Here is a 22,003-nt window from a genome sequence, read left to right as displayed (position 1 = left end):
GGATGTAGTGGGGCATACGGAGTGAAGGTAAGGAATTCTGGATAAGTAGCTTAAAACTTGGTTCCAGTCATACCAACCTATCTTCTTTAGTAATGGCACACCCACTTCATTTTCTCCCTTTATTTTCAGTAGGGATTGATTTAACTTCTTCAATTCAAGCAAATTTATTATTTCATTTTTGTGCCCAAACCTTCCTTTCTCAAGTTATGCTTTTTCACTTAGAGCAATAAACTTCCCTTTATCTTTTGCATGTGTGGAAGACACACCTTTTCATCCATTTCAATTCAAAGGCTTACAAAAGAATTTCATTCGGCTCAAAGTGGTTTAGCAAAGGTTTATCATTTAAAGCTCAAGGAAATAATTATGGGGCTCTAATTTGAAGAAAATTGCCCTAATCATATAAATTATACCAACTAGCTAAAATCCATAAACAAGTTCCAGGATTACCAAGCAGCATAGTCACACAGAAAATAAATGCAATTTTGGCTCAGATCTCACAGGTGAGAATATTCAGTATGCTCTCTACTGCTATCATGTGATCATGCTCATCATACTAACAAACCAGTCAAACCAAATAGCATGCATGAATCACTAATACCAACAACATGTGCAGACAGACTCTAACTCAAGACTCAAAAGAAAAAACAAAGACTACTAGGGAGAGAAAACTTATTCATGGAGTGTGAGGACTCGGTGGAATGCATCCCAAATGTCCAACAAAATTTCCTTGACATCAGTATGGAGTAGAGATCATGTGTAGCAGCTATGGAGTGGCGGAGAGTAGGCAAATGAATTTTCCGATCCTTCAAAATGTAATGGTCTAGCCAGTCGGGCAGACCCTGCCCAATCATACTGCTGATGCGGTAATCCCTTGACCACCTACTGTATCTCCACCGACCCCACCTACACACTTTGGTTCGCAAAGTGAGTTTTGATCTTCAATGCATAGGGTCCAGCTCAACTCTTCTGCATGGTTAGTCCTCCAAGAAACACAAAACACAAGGAAAACAAAAGAAACATGAAACTAAAGCAGTAATGGTCATACCAGCGACCTTATTCTGGGTTGCCTCCCAGTCAGCGCTCTTGTTTATTGTCTCGAGCTCGACGTTGTCCATTCCTTCATGCAAAATAAGGTTCTACGAGAAAACCTTTCTCCATCATCGGTATGCCTGGATCAAAGACTCGCTTTCCAATTTCCTTGCTCACTCCAGCACTACCGTATGCCTTGCTCCAATCCTCATGGTCTTGTTGCATCTTTTGCTCAACTTCATCTTTTGATCGAGATGGTGCAGCCTCATTTCTTGGGGTTTCCTGGCTAAGTTCCTCCAAAAAAGTACGACTCTAGACTTGTTTTCCCAAACTCTTCTTCTTTGGCAGCATCACTGTCAGTAAGATCTTTCAGCAGCTCCTTCTCCAGTATGACCGCCGCCACAGATTCTGACTTTTCAGCCTTTTCCATTCTTGCTTTCTTCTCCAAATGGCTGGCATTTTGGGTTAGTGGCTGTTTTTGATTATTTGCTTTCTCCAAGATATTCGGCCAAGGCGGTGCGGTAGTTGGCAGTTTCTGGGTAATCTCCTCTGTATGGGATTTTCTGATAGATTCTTCAGACGCCGGTATGCCTTTTCCGGTGAATTCAACTTCAATACCTGGCGTTGTGGGCATACTGACATGTCGCTTTTCTGAACTATTCTTCTCTTGCAGCATTGCTACATCAGCTTCTTCGGTCAGATCAATCCCGGCCTTTATTTCAGACTCGAAGAGTTCAGCATCCTTAGCGATAGCTTCCATTAACTCCTTCCAAGTTGGTTCTTTTTGTGGTTCTAGTTGGGACGGGGGTGTCTGCGGTATGCCCTGTACTGGAAGCAATTGCTGATTCTTCTTTTCTCCATATCCCCATTGAAAACTTGGATCTTCACTCCATTCAACGTTGTAAGAGTGAAAGAATGGATCATACTTCTCGTGCTGGTCATCATTTTCTCCCATGACAACATCTTCAATTGGTCCACCCCCTTGGGAGAGAGGGTATCCATCAGTCTGATGCTCGGTCATGTGGTCTGGGCCACACTGACGAACATTCTCTGGTGTGATCAATACTGCTACGAGTTGTTTGAGCTCCATGATCTCATTCTTCAACTCGTTGAGGTTGCCATTCTCCACATTCTTTGGTACTTCCAGATTGCATTCATATGCTCCCAACTCCGTGGCCATACATTCAATGACTTGCAAAACATCTTTGGACGTCTTGTCAAACATCGAACCTCCACATGCCGCAATAACGAGTTTTCTCTCGTACTTCTTGAGTCCCGTTATCAAGTGCTCCACCAAATTATATTCAGGAATTTGATGGTGTGGGCATTCTTCCAATAACCCTTTGAATCGGCTCCAATACTCATTCAATGATTCTAGCTCTCCTTGTTTGATGTTCTGTATGGTCCTCCTCATACTGAAGACCTTTGCTGCTGAGTAATACCTCTCCAGGAACTTTTGTTGCATCTCAGCCCACGTGGTCACACTGCCAGCGGACAAGCCATAATACCATTTCCTTGCACTACCTTGTAGTGTGAAAGGAAACAAGAGCAACCTGATGTATTCTCCCATGGACGCCTGATTATCCTCCGTAGAGCATATCATCTCGAAGTCTTGGAGATGTGTGATTGGATCATCTTCAAGCATGCCATAGAATTTGGACATCAGTTGGATCAGGTCTGGTCTCAGCTCATACCGGCCATCGATGGTCAGTAAGGTTATACCGCTGGGCTTCAGGTTCAGGTCAGCCGGGAATGCCAGTTGACGCATGGTCTGCGGGGTAGCAACTACCATCCTGCGTCTCGCCATACCGCGTCACACAGTAAGCGGAAGATGAAAAGTGAAGAGTAAAATTGTTGCGCGTCACTCCCCGACAACGACGCCAATTTGATGGAACACGCGCGCCCGTCGCCCGACGCGCGGTATCAAAATAATTTGTGTATGCCCCAAACGGACAGTACACGCTCCTATTGCTCGCAACCAAAGAACAGTCTTAGCAGCAAGTATAGGGTCGATCCCACGGAGAGTGAGGAACTACTTTACTCTTCGGGTGCACAAATTGAGTTGTCACAGTCTCAACCTGTTTATCTGCACCAGTAAATTTAAACAAAGATCAAATATAACAAGGGGTAAGGTTTACGGTTAGGTCATAACTATTGTCAATATTTATTTCGGTCATAGACATACTGATGATCCGTCCATGATCCGTATAGACTCAAGGCATGGCCCAAAGACATTGAGGCGTTTCAAGAGGCTATACTTCACATTTAGGATGGTTGAGTCCATTGTGATCACTTGGTCCGAAGGTCACACAATCCACGGTCACAAGGCAGTGCTTCACTCCTCCTTAGATAGTAGTCATACCCATTACTCACCAAGTATGACCCTCACCAACCTTCTCTCCCGAGGTCCCCAACTCTGCACTTTGAGTGATACATGCCTCCTGGACACAACCATTTCCGGCTTGTCAGCCGACCAGTCATAGACATGCTACGGCGCAGAAGTTACCTTCCTCGTTTGATAACCATGGCTTTATGCCTCGTCACAGTTGATGGATAGTCTCTAGAGAAGCCCAAGACTGAGGAAGGACAATGTATGCCATCAATCCTTTCCCCACCTTCCGGATCTATATCGCCTTTTGTTGACGCTGCTCAGCTACTCAGTCGTGGGTTTACCGGTTGTCACGCCCTGGTATACCCTAGCCTTTGCTTGACACGGACAGTGTTTTACCGAGCAGAGATCACCCGTTAGGACTCTACTGTCCATGGCTTGGCACAGATCCGTCTGGAACCACGAGACTCAACCGAAAGAACAAATGCCTCACGAATGTTTACATATTGACAACAATTATTTCCACCCCTTAAACCGCACCAAGGGAACTACTCACACATATTGAAAAACATAAATGCAAAATAAAATAAACACATGAATGAAAGGAAATTCGAAATACTTGATATAAAAATACCTAAGGCAACAACCTTGGCTTTGTTCGTCACAACGGAATTGAAATACGAAAAGCAACTAAATTGTTTGGTGCAAAAAATGTAAAAGAACTAAAAGTAAATTATTTTCTTGGTGAACTAACTAAAATCTAAGTCTAGAAGAGCACTAAAAATTCATCTATGAGTTGTGAAAACTGAATGTAAAACTCCTAAAACTGCTGTCGAAACTGCCTTACTGCTGTCAAAACTGCCCTGTCACTCCTATCAAACTGCCCTCTGCCAGCCACACATGCTGAAGTTTATATAGCAATTCGGTAAACCCTAGCCGGCAGACCAAATCTGGCAGATTATTTTCTTCCATATTTAGCTTGATCCTTGATTTGATTTGATAGATAATGGATCTCCAGCGGATTTGGGGTTGATTCCACATTATTCCAGATCCTTCCATTGCTAGAATTCGCCAGAATCTTCCGGGCAATCTCCTCCACACGTCTTTCCATATATAGCTCCAGCTGCTGACTGCTGTTGACGGGAATGGTCATACTAGCTGCTTTCTTCGGTTGGCCTCATACCAGGTGGTACACTTCGAACGTTCCCGCGCCTCGAATGGTTCTGAGGGGTACTTCGTCGAGCTCTCTTCCTGGTTCATATATAGCTCATCTATGCTGACTGCGACTGTTGTTATGGCCTTACCAACTGCTTCCTTCGGTTAGGCTTACACCAGGTGGTACGCTTCGGAGATTCCCGCGTCTCGAATGGTTCTGAGGGGTACTTCGCCGAGCTCTCTTCCTGGTAAGTTTCACTTATGGAAGTTTGGATAGTTTTGTTCCGGTAATGCCCATTCTGACCATATTTCGTGCATATGCCCTTTTCCGAGCTTCCTCCTCCTGAATACCTGTTTTCTCCCCTAGACGACTCAAACAAAATAAAAGAAAGAGAAAAATAGGGCCAAATGGCCCAAAAGTCGAAGACGCATCAGCCATCAAGGAAACCAATTATGACCTTGAGACCGCGGGGAAGCATCGAACCTTGCAAATGGAAGAATTAGATAATTGCAAAATGAGGCGTATGATAATGCACGGATTTACAAGGACAAGGTGAAGCGGTTGCACGATAGCCGTATTGTACCCAAGAATCTTCGACCTGGAATGAAGGTTCTCTTGTTCAACTCAAGGTTGAAACTCTTCCCGGGAAAGCTCAAGTCTCGTTGGAGTGGTCCTTTCATCCTTAGGGAGATTCTTCCTCATGGCGCCGTGGTTTTAAGAAAGGAGAATGCCGATGAGCAATTCACGGTGAATGGGCATAGAAGCCCTACCTGGAGCATGGTTCTTCTCCTGTTGTGGTGGAGTCTCAAGCACTCCATGATCCGGCTTCTTAAATGAGCCACCGTGTGTCGAGCTCTCGACCATAACTAGAGCGCTTCGTGGGAGCCAACCCACGACTCTATCATGCCATTTTTCTTCTTGTTTTTCTTTTTATCTTGGAGGTTGTTTGTTGTTGGGGTGTTTAATCCCTTGTTGTAGTTGGTTTGGCCTTGTTGTGATGTTTGGTGCAGGTGTTTGCGCTAGGGCGATTCTCAATAGGCCAAAAATGGAGCGAAACGAAGGAACGAAGAAGTGGAGCATTTTCTAGATGCCTAGAGGCCGCCACCGCTGGCAGGCGGTGCCCGCTGCCTCCTAATAGCCGGCGCTCGCAGCCAGACGCCGCTCGTCGTTTTCCTCTGTGCGAATGGGAGCCGCCACCTGCCTCCAGCCCAAAGCCCAGCCCGGCCCGCTCCTTCCCTTTTTAAACCCCACCCGCCAAACCCTAATTTTCATTTCCCACCTGCACCTCCCTCCCCCTCCTCTCTCCCTTCCTACCTTTCTCTCTCCTCTCCATCACCTTACTTCATCCTCCACCCAACGCCACCGCCGACTGCCTATCCACCGCCGCCTCCACCCTTTTCCAACCATCTCCAACCACCATCCTCTCCAGCCACCGTTCACCACCACCACCGGCCATCTCCATCCCTTGCCTCACTACCACCACCACCACCACCTCTCACCACTACCACCTTTCCCCACCGCTACCTCATCCCTCTCCACCTGCCACCACCACCATCTCCACCGTCGAGTCCTACTGCTCCAGATCCACCATCTTCCTCGCACCTCCGCCGCCTCGACCTCCACGGCCACCGCCGCCCAACTGCAGTCGTCGCCTGCTCACTACGGCCACCGCCTCCACCTCAGCAGTAGGCGCCGCTGCATCTGCCTCGCCGCCACCGTCCTACCATTGCCGCCATGTCCCGCTGCACTAAACGTAAAGTCGTCATCACCAATGATTCCGACACCGATGACGACGACCACTCAAGTCCCATTCCTCGTCCTCCTACACCACGGGAAGACTTCTGGCACCTTAATGGCACACCTTTTGCCATCTTTGAAGCGTGGGAAGGTACACGATACAAGGAACTCAAGAACAAGACAGTTGTACAACCCCGCTTTTTGTAATGGTCTTTATTGCGTACTTTTGAGATGGACAAGGAACTTGAAACGTATCTTCAACTTTTAGGCATTTTTAAGTACGCCCAAACGTCTCATCTCAGACTGGAGCCTTTGACTTTGGAGTTCTTAAGCACCATGTTACTCACTGCAGACAAAACGGAGCTCCATTGTCGCCTTCTTGATAGACCCATCATCCTCACTTACCGGGTGATGAAGGAGATCTTTGGGTTTCATCATGCACCGCTGAAGAATAAGTCCGCGAGTTGGGTCGCTCAGGAAGTATGGCGCGAGGTCATTGGGTTCGACAATTGGACCGCCTAGGGCGGTCGCAGTGGGTACATCAAGGATGCCGAGCTTGACATTTTGCACAAGTTCTTAGCATTTTGCATCTTTGGGAAGAAGCAAGCAAACAAGGTCAACTCATCTGAGGTCTACCTGTTGTGGTGTGCCTTGCACAAGAAGAAGATTGACGCGACCACCTTTATTTGGAACCAGATGGACCCCATGGCCCAGCGCGATAGCTTCATGCCCTCTCTCGGTTCCATTGTTATAGTCGTGGCCTTACACTTCGAGTTTTCCCTGCGACAGCTGTTCCGATATCTCAGCACATCACCTATTGATCGAGCTGAGCTCTAGGTGTTTATGGCCTTCGATTCTACCATCATCCTCCAGTCCCAGCGCCCCCTTGTCCGCACATACCTGCAGACCCGCACTCTTAGGGCAAGCTCTTCTAGATCTCGCGCTGTGTCCGATGATGAGGATGAGGAGGAGGAAGACGCTGAGGATGAGCCCATGCCACCGCCCTCTTTCATGTATGATCCACACGCTGGGCCCTCTGACGCCTTTGCACAGTTTCAGGCTCACTCTGATGAGTCATTTGGCCAATTTCGCCAAGATGTCTATCAGCGCTTTGATGAGGTACAGGACACCATGACTGGGATTTACAGCCGGATGGACGAATTTTACGGCACCTTGATACATTGGAGGGTCATGTCAATCCGATGCAGCAGCAGATGGGCCACATGTATGGCCAGGTGAACACCATGGCTGGGGACATGACGCGTCTGCGGGAGCAAGTGTCGGCGTATGATGCCTGCTTTGCCTCCTACAACCAGCATCTGGCTGACAACGATACCAGTCTTCAGGCGCTCGAGGCGCAGTGGTCTGCATTCTAATTGCAACATCGTGACCAGTTCCACCACCCCCCACCCCATCTTCGGGGCTACAGTGAGCGACTTTCTTTCCCTTCTCCTTGTACATATTTTGTTTTCCTCTTTATTTCTGTTTGCTTTGTCTCTTTTTGTTATTTTTGTGTTTTGTTTTCTGTTGCTCACTGTGTAGGTTCGTGCACTTCATTCTAGGGAATTTCTATATTCTTCATGATTTTATACCCTGAGTGTTGGATTTGTATACTGAAAGCAAGAACTTTTATGCTTGTATACGATGATTCTTGAGTTCACTACCTAATCTTCTATCTGAATTGCTCATAATTGCATATGTATGTCCAATTATCTCTATATAAGTAGATTATATGGTGTGTTGTAGATCACAGAAGATCATATAATTGGAATAACCTTATGAGATATAAAATTGATCACAACCGAGATGACTCTAGGACGAGTTGTTGGTCTAGGCTGCAGTATAGAAGGAAGTAGTTTATCTTGGCTACTTGTCTATACTGGTGCATGTAAACGCATTGATAGGATCACAGCGAGATGTATTCTTCTGTCTGACCTAAGTGAAGAATCAAAATCTCGGTGACTTAATGAGACCTAAATCCTAATAAGATTTCAGGTGTATATATGAATTTGTGTATCACTTTGACTTACTATGGGTGAGAGTTACATATTAACTTGAGTACTCTGTATCTTGGGTGATAGCAATTTATATATGACATTTGGTAATCTGTATTAGGTGACCGTATCCGGTATAGGATGATAACATCCCCTTAAGGAGCTCAAAAGGTTTATTTCACTAAACCCTGCAGGTTGATTAAGTTCAGGTGCAATAATAAGGTTGAGTGGTACTACTTAAGGATTAATAAGAAATTAATTAATATAAGCTGACATAAGCTTTAATTAATTAATGGATATCTTAAATACGGGGATTCGATAAGTCTAAATACAAGCATCGACTCATCATCGGGAATAAAGGGGTAAGTCAATATTGATTCTCTAGTGGAATGAATTAATATTTATGAATTAATTGTGATCTGGGCTGATCATAAGAATTAATTCATTTGAGGCCCATCTTTATTCCTTGTATCTTATCCCTGGACCGGCCCAAAGTCTCCTGAGCCCAGTAGGAGTCGCCTACTACAGTTATTAAGGCCCTAGGTCTATGTTTTGTCTTTAAATACAGATATCTGCTCTTAGAATAAGACACACAAAAATTAGGGTTTTAGAAAGCAGAGCAATAATGAGGCGCCAAATGTAGGGTCAAATTCTCTGGGAGTTCTCATAGTTCGTTGTCCATCCAACGTTGGGAACTGAGCGGGATACAGTTCAGAAGATCTGAGCTGGAGTAAGATTTTCGCAGGAAACCAAGTTCTGGCAGTCTCCGAAAAATAGTCATAACTTCCTCTTTAGAACTCAGATTGAGGTGAAACATATAGCCATGGAAATCTCTTTCGAAGACGAAGAAGTCGTATTTCTATGAAAAATATGATTGGAGGTCGTTTGAGGGGTCAAACGGAGCGTTGAAGTTGACTGACCTGTTCAGTGGCGAATTGATGAATTCTTAGGAATTCTTCAGGTATTTTTGAACTCCTCGGTGCTGTGTTTAAATTAATCAGCGCTGCCAATTTCGGAATAGAGAGATCAAGTCAATCAAGGACGTCGAAGGGAGACCGCGCGATAAAGTTGATAGGATCGCGGCTGGGCTGATTCTACAACGACATGAGAGAAGCATTGAGAATAAGGAAAGGGCTGAACTCAACATGGCAGGGCTGGAATCAACAGGGCAGGGTTGAAACCACCTGGCAGGGTTGGAACCCACAGGGCAGGGCTGGAACCACTGGGCAGGGCTGGAGCCACTTGGCAGGGCTGAAACCAAGATGGCAGGACTGGGATCCACCGAGCTAAAGAACAATACCTACCATGAAGAGCGAATGGCGGGGAGCAGGGCTGGATTCAGGCATGCTTAGGATCCTCTCTCACTTAATGTAGGGCAAGGATGCGTCCCTAACTTTACTATTTTATCCCTGTTTACCTCTATAAATAGAACCATTGTACACCCGTGTAAGGTTACGTGATATTGAATATTACAATCCTTGTTTTCCTTACTAATTACTCTCAACTTACATTCAACGCACAACAGGTAAATCTCTCGAAAATCATCCACCAAATTTGGACCCATCAACTGGCGCCGTCTTTGGGAAATCTGGAGTTTAAGACGTCAGGAGTTTCATGGGGGGAAAATCTCCACAATCTATCGGGAGGAAGTGCATGGGAAAATGGGGATCGGGGGCTTTCATAGGCTACTTTCCTTCTTATTTTGTTCTTCTTTTGTGTGCCTTGTTGTGTGCTTTATAGCTTTGTTGTTTCTGTGAATTTACGATTTTTGTTTACCGATCTAACGTGTAAACAGGAAAAATTGCCTCATGCCGCTTTATTTGTGGTGGGGGTCGGATCGATCTATGGGTTTTTGGCGGATCTGGGTTTTTTCTTTGGTTGTCACCTTTGCATGGCTTCAATATTATGCGAGGCTGGGTTTTTCTGGGGATTTCTGGAATTCTATGTCAAGCTACTTCAGCCATTCAGGGATCAGGAACTGCGAGAACAGGGATGGTGAACGTTACTATGACTGAACAAATGCTGTCTTTTTATGAGCTATGCTTAATTACGCGAAACAAATGATGGGAACCTCTGCATCTTTCCTAAATCTGGGTTCTAGTGTGGCGCCGGAGGCAGGGCTGGAAATTTTGGGGCTTTCTCGCCCCCCGCAGGTTCTACCAGGAAACACCAAGGCTGAACACCCGACAGGGCTGCTCAAGAATACTGTGGTTATCCTCCCGGCGGGAGCCAGGACAACTAGAACTAATAATGTACCAAACACTCACCGTGTGGGACCTCAATTTCCGGGGGATATGAAAGGAATTTTTCAAAAATAACTCACATAACTAAATAATCTCATTTTATAATATTTTTAACAAACTAAACTTGAGATTTCATTGTTGGAAAATTCTCATAAATCCGTTTTAAGCTTACAGAATACACAAGAGCACAACTACGGGTTCAAATGATTCAAGAAAAATCAAAATCTACCCCCTTCCCTTGGCATATATTCAGCCACTTCTCAAAAATTTTAGGGGTGATTCTTTTCGTCTCATATCTCATATATAGGCTCATTTTATTATCACAAAGCCACATATTTCGTACTATTATTTAACTTCTATCTCATCTCAAAATCAAATTCTTATTCAATTCACTCTTTCTGCACTGCCTTAACTTAAGAGAATAAATTGTTTCTCCTAGGAATTCTGTTAAAATTATATTACCAATTTTGTTTTTTGATTTGAATTGTATAATATATTACACTACGTTGCTTGCATAATTTTACTATAATTTATTATAACTATGCTGAGAGACAACTATTGATTTATACTAATATTGACTAATACACAAAGATCGCCTCCACTTTGTAATTTAATAAAATAAAATATATAATTTTGTAATTGGTATTACATAATTAAAAAAGCGAAATAAAATAATTAATATTAGCACGAAAAAAAAAGATTAATTATTATAATAAAAAGGGGTAATCGCCCCTAAATACATTACATTTCCCCATTTTCTGGAATTGCACATCACCTTTGAAATCCGCCTCATAATACATCACCTTTTTTTCTTTCTGAAATTTCACATGGTCAACCAACCACCAAACGTGAAAATGATGTAGACGCCGGAAACGCCATATATACATGCCGGAAAAAATATTAATTGATGTGGCAGCAATGTAGTGAATTATAATTTTTGTTTTTTTGCTAATAAATTCGAATTTCCAGAATATAGAATTCAGGCATTAATCTCTGAAATCCTAAATTTTCCTCTAAATTCCCTAATTTTACAATTTCTCCTGTTTAGCCTGCATTCGTTGAGGGAGCTAGTTGGGAGCAGGGGAGGATTTGGCCGCAGCTTTAGGATGTCATGATGTCCACTGAAAATCACAAAAATTAATATATCATCACTTTGTTTTAATGATAATCGAAAACCATGGAGAGGAGGGGGTGAAGGCGAGGAAGATGGTGAAGGCGATGGAGATGAAGATGAGGATGTTTGCGAAAGAGATGGTTCTCCTGGTTCTGAATATTGATAAGTTGGTTTTCAAGTAGGAGACGAGAGTTCCTCCGTAATCGACTGGTGTAATCAAAAGTCTGGAAGCTAGGGCAATTGTAAAATGGGGAAAATTGTAAAATTAGGGAATTTAGGGGAAAATTGGAGATTTTGGAAATTAATGCCTTAATTCTATATTCTAAAAATTCGAATTTAATAGCAAAAAAAAAAATTGTAATTCACTACATGGCTGCCACATCAATTAATTTTTTTTTCCGGCGTGTATATGTGGCGTTTCCGGCGTCCGCGTCATTTTCACGTTTGGTAGTTGGTTGACCATGTGAAATTCCAGAAAAATGATGTATTATGAGGCGGATTTCAAAGGTGATGTGCAATTCCAGAAAATAGAGAAAGGTAATGTATTCAGGGGCAATTACCCCTAATAAAAATTACACGCACAAAAAAAAAGAAAAAAAATAGTTGATAAACAAAATTCCATATAAAAAAGTGAATTAAAAAAAGTAGATAAAAAAGTCGAAAAAAATAAAATTAACAAAAGAATTACAGAATCGATTATTAGAAAAGAGGAGAGGTGAGTGATTCTTTTTAAAATTTTAAATTTTAAATAATCATAACCTTTTATTTGCCTTCTCTTTGTTAAATAGTCTTGTTAATAATACTTCCTTTGTCCTCTAAATAATTTTCTATTTTTTTTTATCGTCCCCCAAATAATATTCTTTTTATTTTGGGACACTACCCTATCACTATTAATATTCCATTTATTTATACTTTTCACATTTTCAATACTCCCAATATTAATTATAACAAAGTTTTCTCTGACAAAAAATTCTTAACAACACGAATATTTTAAACTTTAAGTTCATAAAATCTTAATTACATATTGACAAAGAAGGAAAATTTGTGTTGAATACATTCCTCAACAAGGAAGATCAGCCAATCAACCAATATTTTATAAATTATTCATTGGATTATCACGAGCATATGACAACACAATTTCTTTTGTGAGAGAAAATAAAATTATTTTTGTGAGGTTAGGGTTCATATGAAAAGGCAATATTCTTATATTTTGTTTGCACTCTGAAAATGCACCAAGTGAACTCAAAAGTTTTACATAATTTTCATGTCAATTTTGGCCGTTCTACGTTGTCATAATTCAAGCCATTTTTTGTATTTATGAAAGTTCGGGCTATTTTAGATTATTTATACTTCGGGCCATTTTTAAAAATAACTTCAAAATTCAAACTATTTTTCTATATTTTTTAAAGTTTTTACAAATGATTTCAAAGTTCAGACCATTTTAAAAACGACTCCAAAGTTTAGGTCATTTTTCTGTGTTTTAAAGTTTATGCAATTTTTACAAATGATTCCAAAATTACGAAAACCCTCAAACCTTAAGTTATTTTTGTATATATTTTAAAATTTGAGCTATTTTTATAAATAATTCCTAAGTCCGGGCCATAAACTACAATTCATCCAATTTCTAGTTGGCCTTTGAAATTGGGAGTTAGCTTCATGCATTTTTGCCACCCTCAATTGCAATGGTTCATACTTTACTTCATCCAACTTCTATAATAATAAACCTCAACATTTATTCTCCTTTATAGTTCGGTTATCTAACAATGGTTAGGAGTCGTTGACACGAACTATTGACGCAGGATATCTGGCCGTTAAATACTGAGGTATATATAAAGACTAGGTTAGAGTTGTCTTTTAAGTAAAAAGATAATGGAGTAGTTGACGATCATGCTTTTAGGAAGCTATAAGCATTTTTAATGGAATTGTATGACTTGTCACTAGGGATATCGGCCAACTCACAGAGTTTCGAGCTCACCTTATTGAGTTGCGGGCTATTCAGTTACTGAGTATTTGGGATAAAAAAAATTTGAACTATAATTTTTTAATTCTAACCTTAAATTTTTAGGTTTCGGGCTAATCCATTTAAACTCTCGAGCTCAAAAGTTTATGAAAAGAGATATTAAATTTATATATTTATCTTGATAATTCTATATTTGTAAAAAACCAATACACACATGAATAAGTGTCATTTGAGCATCGACTTACATAATATGCATAGTATGAGACGACACGAGTTTTAAAAAATCTTATAAAGTGCAGTGTGAGTGGAGAAAAGGGTCCCACATTGATTGTAATGTTTAATGTGAGAATTATTACTATAAATGAGTTATGCATGTTTTTATGGGATAGACGAAAAAAGAAAATTATGCATGTTTTTATGTGACGGATGGAGTATGTAATTACTAGAGAGATTGGGATAAATATATTTTTCATAAATAACTATCGTTTTCTAACTTTTACATCTAAATGTTTTATATTAAGCATTAAAATAAAAACATTAGAAAGTAAAATGATGAGTATAACTTTCGAATATTGAATTAAAATATATTTAAGAAACATATAAAGGGAAAAAAAACTTAAGAAAACTAATTTTCAAGAATAAAGTAATAAAGTTGAGAAACCAAATAACAAGAAATTTCAATTAATCAAACAATTCACTAATTTTCGGATCAACCCTATGGAGGCCGCGGGCTATTTTTGGGCCAACCTAGCTATCAGGTTGTCGGGTTATTTTGTTACGAGTCATTCGAGTTCACTACAAGAAAATGCGGCTCTAACGACCGAAAATTCGGTCGTTAAAACCCAAAAATCGGTCGATAAAATTGTTAACGATCATTTTTTTGGTCGTTGTTTGCATCGTCGTTCCGAGTCTTAACGACCGATTTTTTATTTTTAACGATATAATTTTCGATCATTAAAAAGAGAAAAAAAATAAAAAATAATTATTTATTTTTTATTTTTTTAATAACGACCGAATTTTTTATTATTAACGACCGAATTTTCAGTAGTTAAAAATAAATAAAAAATATTTTTTTTTCGAAAAATAAATTTTTTTTATTTTTTATTGGGTTAAGTATCAAATTGCGCCCTATCGATGGCGTCCCTATGGCTTTTAGCCCCCTAAAGTCGGGGGGGGGGGGGGGGGGGAGTTGCCCACTACCTCAACGTGGCTTTTTGGCACCAATTTCCCCCCTATCGATAGGGGTCCTCCTCACGTTTAGCCCCCTAAAGTCAGGGGGGAGAGCTGCCTCCTTCAAAAGGCTGGGGGGGAAATTGGTGCCAAAGAGTCACGTTAAGGTAGTGGGCAGCTTTCCCTCCGACTTTAGGGGGCTAAAAGCCATAGGGACGCCATCGAAAGGGGGCAATCTGATACTTAACCCTTTTTTATTTTATCTCTGTATCCCACAAGTATTTTAGTTTATTTCTAATGTATTTTGACTTTAATTGCATATCATTTGACGAACATCCCAATGGGTCACCCATCTTAGTTGTGCGAGTCAAGCACGCTTAACCTTGAAGTTTCTTTCGAGTGGTCACCAGTATAGAACACTCGTATTATTGATATATATAGTACCTATTAATTCATTTAAACTCTGTTTCAATATACAATATCATTAATCATTCATAACCTTATAATATGTCTAGATGATATCTAAAACTTGTGGTGCCGGCGAAACAATGACGGTAAATATACGATCGAATTTAAAATAATAAAAAATTAATATTATTACATTAAACTGCGATTTTATATAAAAAAAAGAAACCTAAAAAACTCCTTGAAAGCACAAGAAAAGCAGATTAAGGGCCGAGCCTCATTAAAACTTTTTTACGAAAAACCCAAAGGGAAAAACCGTAAAAAGGAAAAAGAGTACTCGTCTATAAGACGAAAAAAGAGCAAAGGAAAGAGCGGAAGAGAAAGTTTTCGGAACTCCGGCCTAACCATCGTCCCCAAACAATCCCGACTCTAATCCCACGAAAACCAAAACCCAAAAAAGCTCAGAAGGCAAAAAGGCCGGTGAGACGCCGTCGTCAATGCCAACCAGAAAAGAGCCCCAACCAAAAGAAGGGGGTACACGGCCGGTTATACGCCGTCGCCGTAAGTACCCCCACAACCAACAACCCAACCAAACCCCACAGAGAAGACTGAAGGAAGGGAGGTACACGGCCGGTTATACGCCGTCGCCGTAAGCACCACTCTGCCTTAAACCAAGCCAAAAGGTTCCACCCAACTAAACGTCACAGAGGAGTAAGCAACAAGGGTAGCTACAGGCCGAATATATGCCGTCGCCGCAAACCGCCCCCCCCTCTACCTACCAAAAGCTCTGATCTCTGCCAAGACCTCTGAGCTCAGATCTGACCAATGAGTATCTGGACTCTGCTCAGGCATTGGGACACTGCTCTGGCATTTGAGCAGCTCTGCTCTAAACTCTTCAATTAACTTCGTGTTCTTCATTTTGGCATCAGCGCTGACCAATGCGCTGCGCATCTCTGGTCTCTGTTCTAACACCCGAGCTACTCTGCTCTGTCCGTTGTGCTGCTCTGCCATAGACTCTGCTCTGACCTCTTGGGTGTTCTGCTCTGGTCTCTACTTAGACGTGGCTCCGGTCTCTGCTCTGACATTTTGTGCTGCTCTGACATAGTCTCTGTTCTGTCTGTGTGAGCTACTCTGCTCCATTCTCTGCTCAGCCCTCTGCTCTGATCGTTTGTGCTGCTCTGCCATGGTCTCTGCTCTGCCCGTATGAGCTGCTCTATTCCAGTCTCGGCTCTGCCGCTGAGCTGCTCTGCTATGCCGCTTAGCTGCTCTTCTCTGCCCTCTAAACTGCTCTGCCTTAGTCGCTGCTCTGTCCTCAGAGTAGTTAAGCTCTGGCCTCTGCCCATTGAAAAGTTCTGCTCTAGTCTCATAACTTAACACGAACAGTGCTATGCGTAGACATGTCAAGAGACACCGCATGTTTAATCTCATCCAAGGCATAAGGCCACCAACCTTCGTTACGATCCAAGTTGGCCATCAAATCAGCCGACTTGTTGCCTTCCCGATAAATATGTGAGACTTGAAATTGAAAGTCTTCAAGAAGCCTTAAAGAATTCTTCCAGGCCGCCAGAAAGTGCCAAGGCACATCGACCGACCGAGTCTGAAGAAGACGCACAATATAAGTCGAATCAGCTTCGAGCCAGAGATGCCGCCAACCGCGATGGTGAGCTATATCAATAGCATGGACAACAGCGAGGAGTTCAGCCTCAAAAGCAAACCCATTGGCCCCTTTAAAGTGGAAACAACCTCGAACCCAGCCCCTTTATGCTTGTATACAATGATTCCTGTGTTCACTGTTTTATCTCCTATCTGATTGTGTTCATGATTGCATATGTATGTTCTTTATCTCTATATAAGTAGATTATATGGTGTGTTGTAGATCACAGAAGACCGTACAATTGGAATAACCTTAAGAGATATAATATATAATCACAGCCGAAATAACTCTAGGACAAGTTATTGGTTTAAGCTGCGGTATAGATGGAAGTAGTTTGTCTTGACTACTTATCTATACTGGTACGTCATAACGTATTGATAGGACCACAGTGAGATGTATTCTTCTATCTGACTTAAGTGAAGAATCAAGATCTCGGTAACTTATATGATCTTAATACTAATAAGATTTCAGATATATATGTTGATTCGTTTATCACTTTGATTTACTATGAGTGAGAGTTATATAGTAACTTGAGTACTCCGTATCTTGGGTGATAGCGGTTAATATATGATATTTGAATATCTGTATTAGTACTCGTATCCGATAGAGGTTAATGACATCCCCTTAAGGAGCTCAATAATGTTTATTGCGTTAAACCCTGCAGGTTGATTAAGTTCAGGCGTAATAATAAGTTTTGAGTGGTACTGCTTAATGATTACAAAGAGATTAATTAATTTAAGCTGTCAGAGCTCTAATTAATTAATGGATGTCGGATATTTTAAATACGAGGATTTAATAAGTCTAAATACAAGCCCCGACTCAAATGCTGGCAATAAAGGGGTAAGTCAATATCGGTTCTCTATTGGAATGAACTGATATTTATAAATTAATTATGGTCTGGGCTGACCATAGATAAATTAATTTATTTGAGGCCCATCGTTATTCCTTGTATCTGGTCCCTGGACTGGCCCAATGTCTCCTAGCCCAAGAAGGGCTAGAAATCGCCTATACCCTAAAACTGGCGCCCCCCTCTCTGTGTTTTTATTATAAAATACAGTTGTCAGGTCTCAGGAAACACACACTGATAATTATTAGGGTTTTTGAGAGCTAAGGAGGCGCAGGAAACGTGTAGGGTGATTTCTATCTTGGGACTTTCATAGCTCGTTGTCCATCCAACGGTGAAAGCTGAGCGGGATACAGTCAAGAAGATCAGAACTGGAGTCTTTCGACACGATCATCAACGACATCTGCATCCGCTTCACAAGTAAGTAATTCTTAACACCTATGTGCAGCTGTTAAATTCATAGGAGCATGTTTAAGATTAATCGTTGTATGATAAATTAATAATAACCAAGAAACGATCATCGGGCAAAGCGGAACGTTAATTTAATTTAATATTCCTTCAATTGGTATCAGAGCCCAGGATTAATTTCTTGGCTCTATTATTAATTTATGTACGTTTAATAATGTGCGTTGTTTTTACTGCTGTTGTTCTTTGTGGTCTGTTGATTCATGGGATACGTCGTTTTGACGTTGTAATCATTTTTCACCGCGAGAAAATCAGTGGTTAGATTAGGATTTCAAATTGTATTTGTTTTTCCTTTGTAATCTGTAAAAACTGAGGAGCGAGACGAGGACGACGACGAATCAACAACGAAAGAACGGTGTTTGGAGTTGGAGTACCGGAGGCGTGCCGGGTGCGGAGCGAGCAAGGCTGCCGGCGCCGAGGGCAGCGCGCGCACGAGCGCTTGCGGGCTGTGCGCCGTGCGCCTGGTCAAGCGTCGTGCGCCCTGCTGCTGCTGCTGGTGCGGGTCAGGCTGGCGAGAAGGAGGCGGCCGGCAGGGGCTGTGCGCGCCCGGGGCAGCGCCTGCGCGCTGTGCGCCCAGCGGGCGACGCGCTGCCGCTGCTGTCCTGCCGCGCCGGGGCCTGCTGCTGCTGCTGATGCTGCGCCCGCGCTGGGGCCTGCTGCACGCCGAGGCTGGGAGGCTGCTGCTGCCGGAAGGCTGTTGCTGCTGGGAGGCGACTGCTGCCGAGCTCTCGCCGGGCTGTCGAGAAGATGGCGGCGGCAGCTAGGGTTTCCAAACCCTAGCTACGTGTTTCAAACCCTAGGTGGCCCAAACCCTAATTCCAACAACGGGCCTAAAATGTTCGGGCCAAGTTTTAGTTTTTGGGTTTTCTTTTTTTTATTTTATTTAAAAAAAATAGAATAGATGTTGGGATTCCACGAATGGGTCACGAAGAACTTTATTGTTTTGATTATGTTCTTTGCATGTCGTGGTGTTAATCCCTTATGCTCTTTACCTGCTTTTGTTCGTCTCTACTTGTTAATATGCTTTATTAACTGTGCTTAGATAAGCATGATAGTAGGTTTATCATTTTCTTAAGTATGTTTTAGAATTATGCGAGCATGTTTTACATGTTGCGTTCTAGAAGAGCATGTTTAGGATTATGTGCTTGAGCATGAACAAACCTTTTGAAATTAAAAAGACTAAGCAGTTTTTAATAATTTTAAACAATTAAAATTATTTATAGACCTCCACATGCGGTCTCTAGACAAAATGATTGACAATATGTGTAAACGTCCACCCAACGTGGCTTACTTCATATTTGTTCTTTCATAAGTTTGTCAGATGAGGTTTCTATAAAAATATTTAAACCATTAAAGTAGTGGGAGTTATGCAGTAAACTTTTACCCAACGCGGCTTACTTGTGTAATTTTCACAAGTACTTTGGATAATGGAATTAAATAAGATAACCAAGAAAATTAAATTGAAAGCGGCATGGTCCGAGTGAGTATGTCAATTTCGAGAATTTAATTTTCAAGGTTAAAATGTGGTCATTGCTTAGATATCATATCAAGTACAATGTACAACTCCCAAAGGAGTCCCTTCTTGATGATGATATGGTCTAGTTAAGGTGCCAACTGTTAATTTCTTTTGTCAAAAGGTTAAGTTGACATGGCAATTAAATGACTAGGTGAATAGTCTGGTTGAGGAGTTCGTGTGTAAACGTCCACCCAACATGGCTTGCACATGGGATTCCTTGAGCCGTTGGAGGTTTCATTAATATTGTTTTATCAAAAGGTTACAATATTATTGTTACGAACTATGTGCTTCATGTTCTTACATGTTTAAATTGTTTACTTTCAGATATGTCTATGTCTCCGATCATTAGTATTCTAGCAAACAATCCTCTCACCGGTCCTAACTATACCGAATGGAAACGCCACATAATGTATATTCTTGACACTGACGAGCACAGTTTTGTGCTTACTACTCCACGTCCCGCGCCCTTAACTGATCAGTCGACTGATGTGGAACGTGAGGCGCATAAGAGGTGGCACAAATCGAATAATATGGCCAAGTGCTATATCATGATGACTAGGTCGCAAACTTTGCAACTCCAGCATCAGGTCATGGATGACGCGGCTGGCATCATGTTAAATCTCTCTGAGGTTTATGGGGAGTCCGAAAGATCTGTCCGCTTTAACATAATGAGAGAAATCTTAGCATGTAAGATGAGCGATGGCAGTTCTGTGCACGATCATGTCATGCATATGATAAATTTGTTTGACAGGCTTGATCTGCTAGGAGGGGGTATCGAAGGCGAAGCCAAGGTCGATATCATCCTCAACACTCTCCCCAAATCCTATGAGAACTTTCGTCTCAATGTCGTTATGAGCAAGGCCAACTATACTCTTAACGAGTTGTTGAATGCTCTAGTTACGGCGGAGGGAGTCATGGGCACGCGGAAAGAGAAAGAGGTTCTTGTCGCTGCCAAGGGATCTGCTTCTTCGTCGAAAGGCGGGAAAAAGAAGTGGAAAGGTCCAAAGGGCAAGAATGACAAAGAAGCTAGTGGGAGTGTCAAAGCCAAAGTAGACGGCCCTACCTGCGGCGTGAAGAAGCCGACAGCAAAGGGAAAGTGCTTCAAGTGCGGCAAGACTGGGCATTGGAAGAAAGATTGTCCGATGCTCAAGGCAAAGGGACAAGGTACGTCACAAGTTCTAGTAACTGAGACATGTTTAGCTTCGTTTTCTACTCATTCATGGGTAGTGGATACGGGGGCAACTGACCATGTTTGTTACACCTTGCAGGGCTTCAAGCCGACAAGGCAGCTGGAAAGTGACGAGATCACCATCTCCATGGGCAATGCGTTGAAGGTCGCAGCTTTTGCTATTGGAGATTTATCTTTATGTTTTGGTGATGACATTTTAGTTTTGAGAGATATTTTATATGTGCCGGAGTTTCGGCTGAACATAATTTCTGTTTCAAAATTGTTTTTGGATGGATATTCTGTTACTTTTGATAGAGGTGTCTCTATCATGAAAAATAACATGACTATTTGTTCTGGAATTTTGAATAACTCTCTCTATACTATTACATGTCCAATTAAAAATTATGTCCATGTTGCATCTACATCACAAATCTGTCCTAATCCGAATAAGAGGAAATATTTTTCTCATGAACAATATACGCATGCGTGGCACCTAAGGTTAGGCCACATCAATCTAAATAGGATCCAAAGGCTCGTTACAAATGGAATCTTGAAAGACTTTCAAGCTGTTCCATTTAGAACCTGCGAATCCTGTATAGAAGGAAAGATGACGGCAAGACCTTTTAAGGCCAAGGGGAATAGGGCCTCGCATGTGTTAGAATTGATTCACTCTGACTTGTGTGGACCGATGTCCACAAAAGCTCGTGGAGGGTATGAGTATTTCGTCACTTTCATTGACGATTATTCAAGATATGGGTACATTTACCTACTTCAACGCAAGTCTGAATGCTTTGAGAAATTCAAAGAATTCAAGGAAGAAGTGGAGAAGAGAACGGGTAAATCTATCAAGTCATTGCAGTCTGATCGCGGTGGCGAATACCTCGGAAATGATTTCTTGCAATACTTGTCAGATTTTGGGATTACATCCCAATTGACTGCACCGGGTACTCCCCATCAGAATGGTGTAGCAGAGAGAAGAAACAGAACTCTTATGGAAATGGTACGATCAATGATGAGTTATGCATCATTGCCTATTTCGTTTTGGGGATATGCCTTGGAAACAGTGGTCTATTTGCTAAATCGGGTACCGTCCAAATCGGTTCCTAAAACTCCTATCGAGTTATGGTCAGGGCGTCAGCCTAGCTTGAACCATATAAAGGTATGGGGTTGTCCTGCATACGTGCTAGACAAGGGAGCGAAGAAATTGGAGCCTAGATGC

Source organism: Salvia miltiorrhiza, chromosome 4 (genome assembly GCF_028751815.1).
Source record: "Salvia miltiorrhiza cultivar Shanhuang (shh) chromosome 4, IMPLAD_Smil_shh, whole genome shotgun sequence".
NCBI classification, from domain to species: domain Eukaryota; kingdom Viridiplantae; phylum Streptophyta; class Magnoliopsida; order Lamiales; family Lamiaceae; genus Salvia; species Salvia miltiorrhiza.
This window is presented reverse-complemented; position numbering follows the sequence as displayed.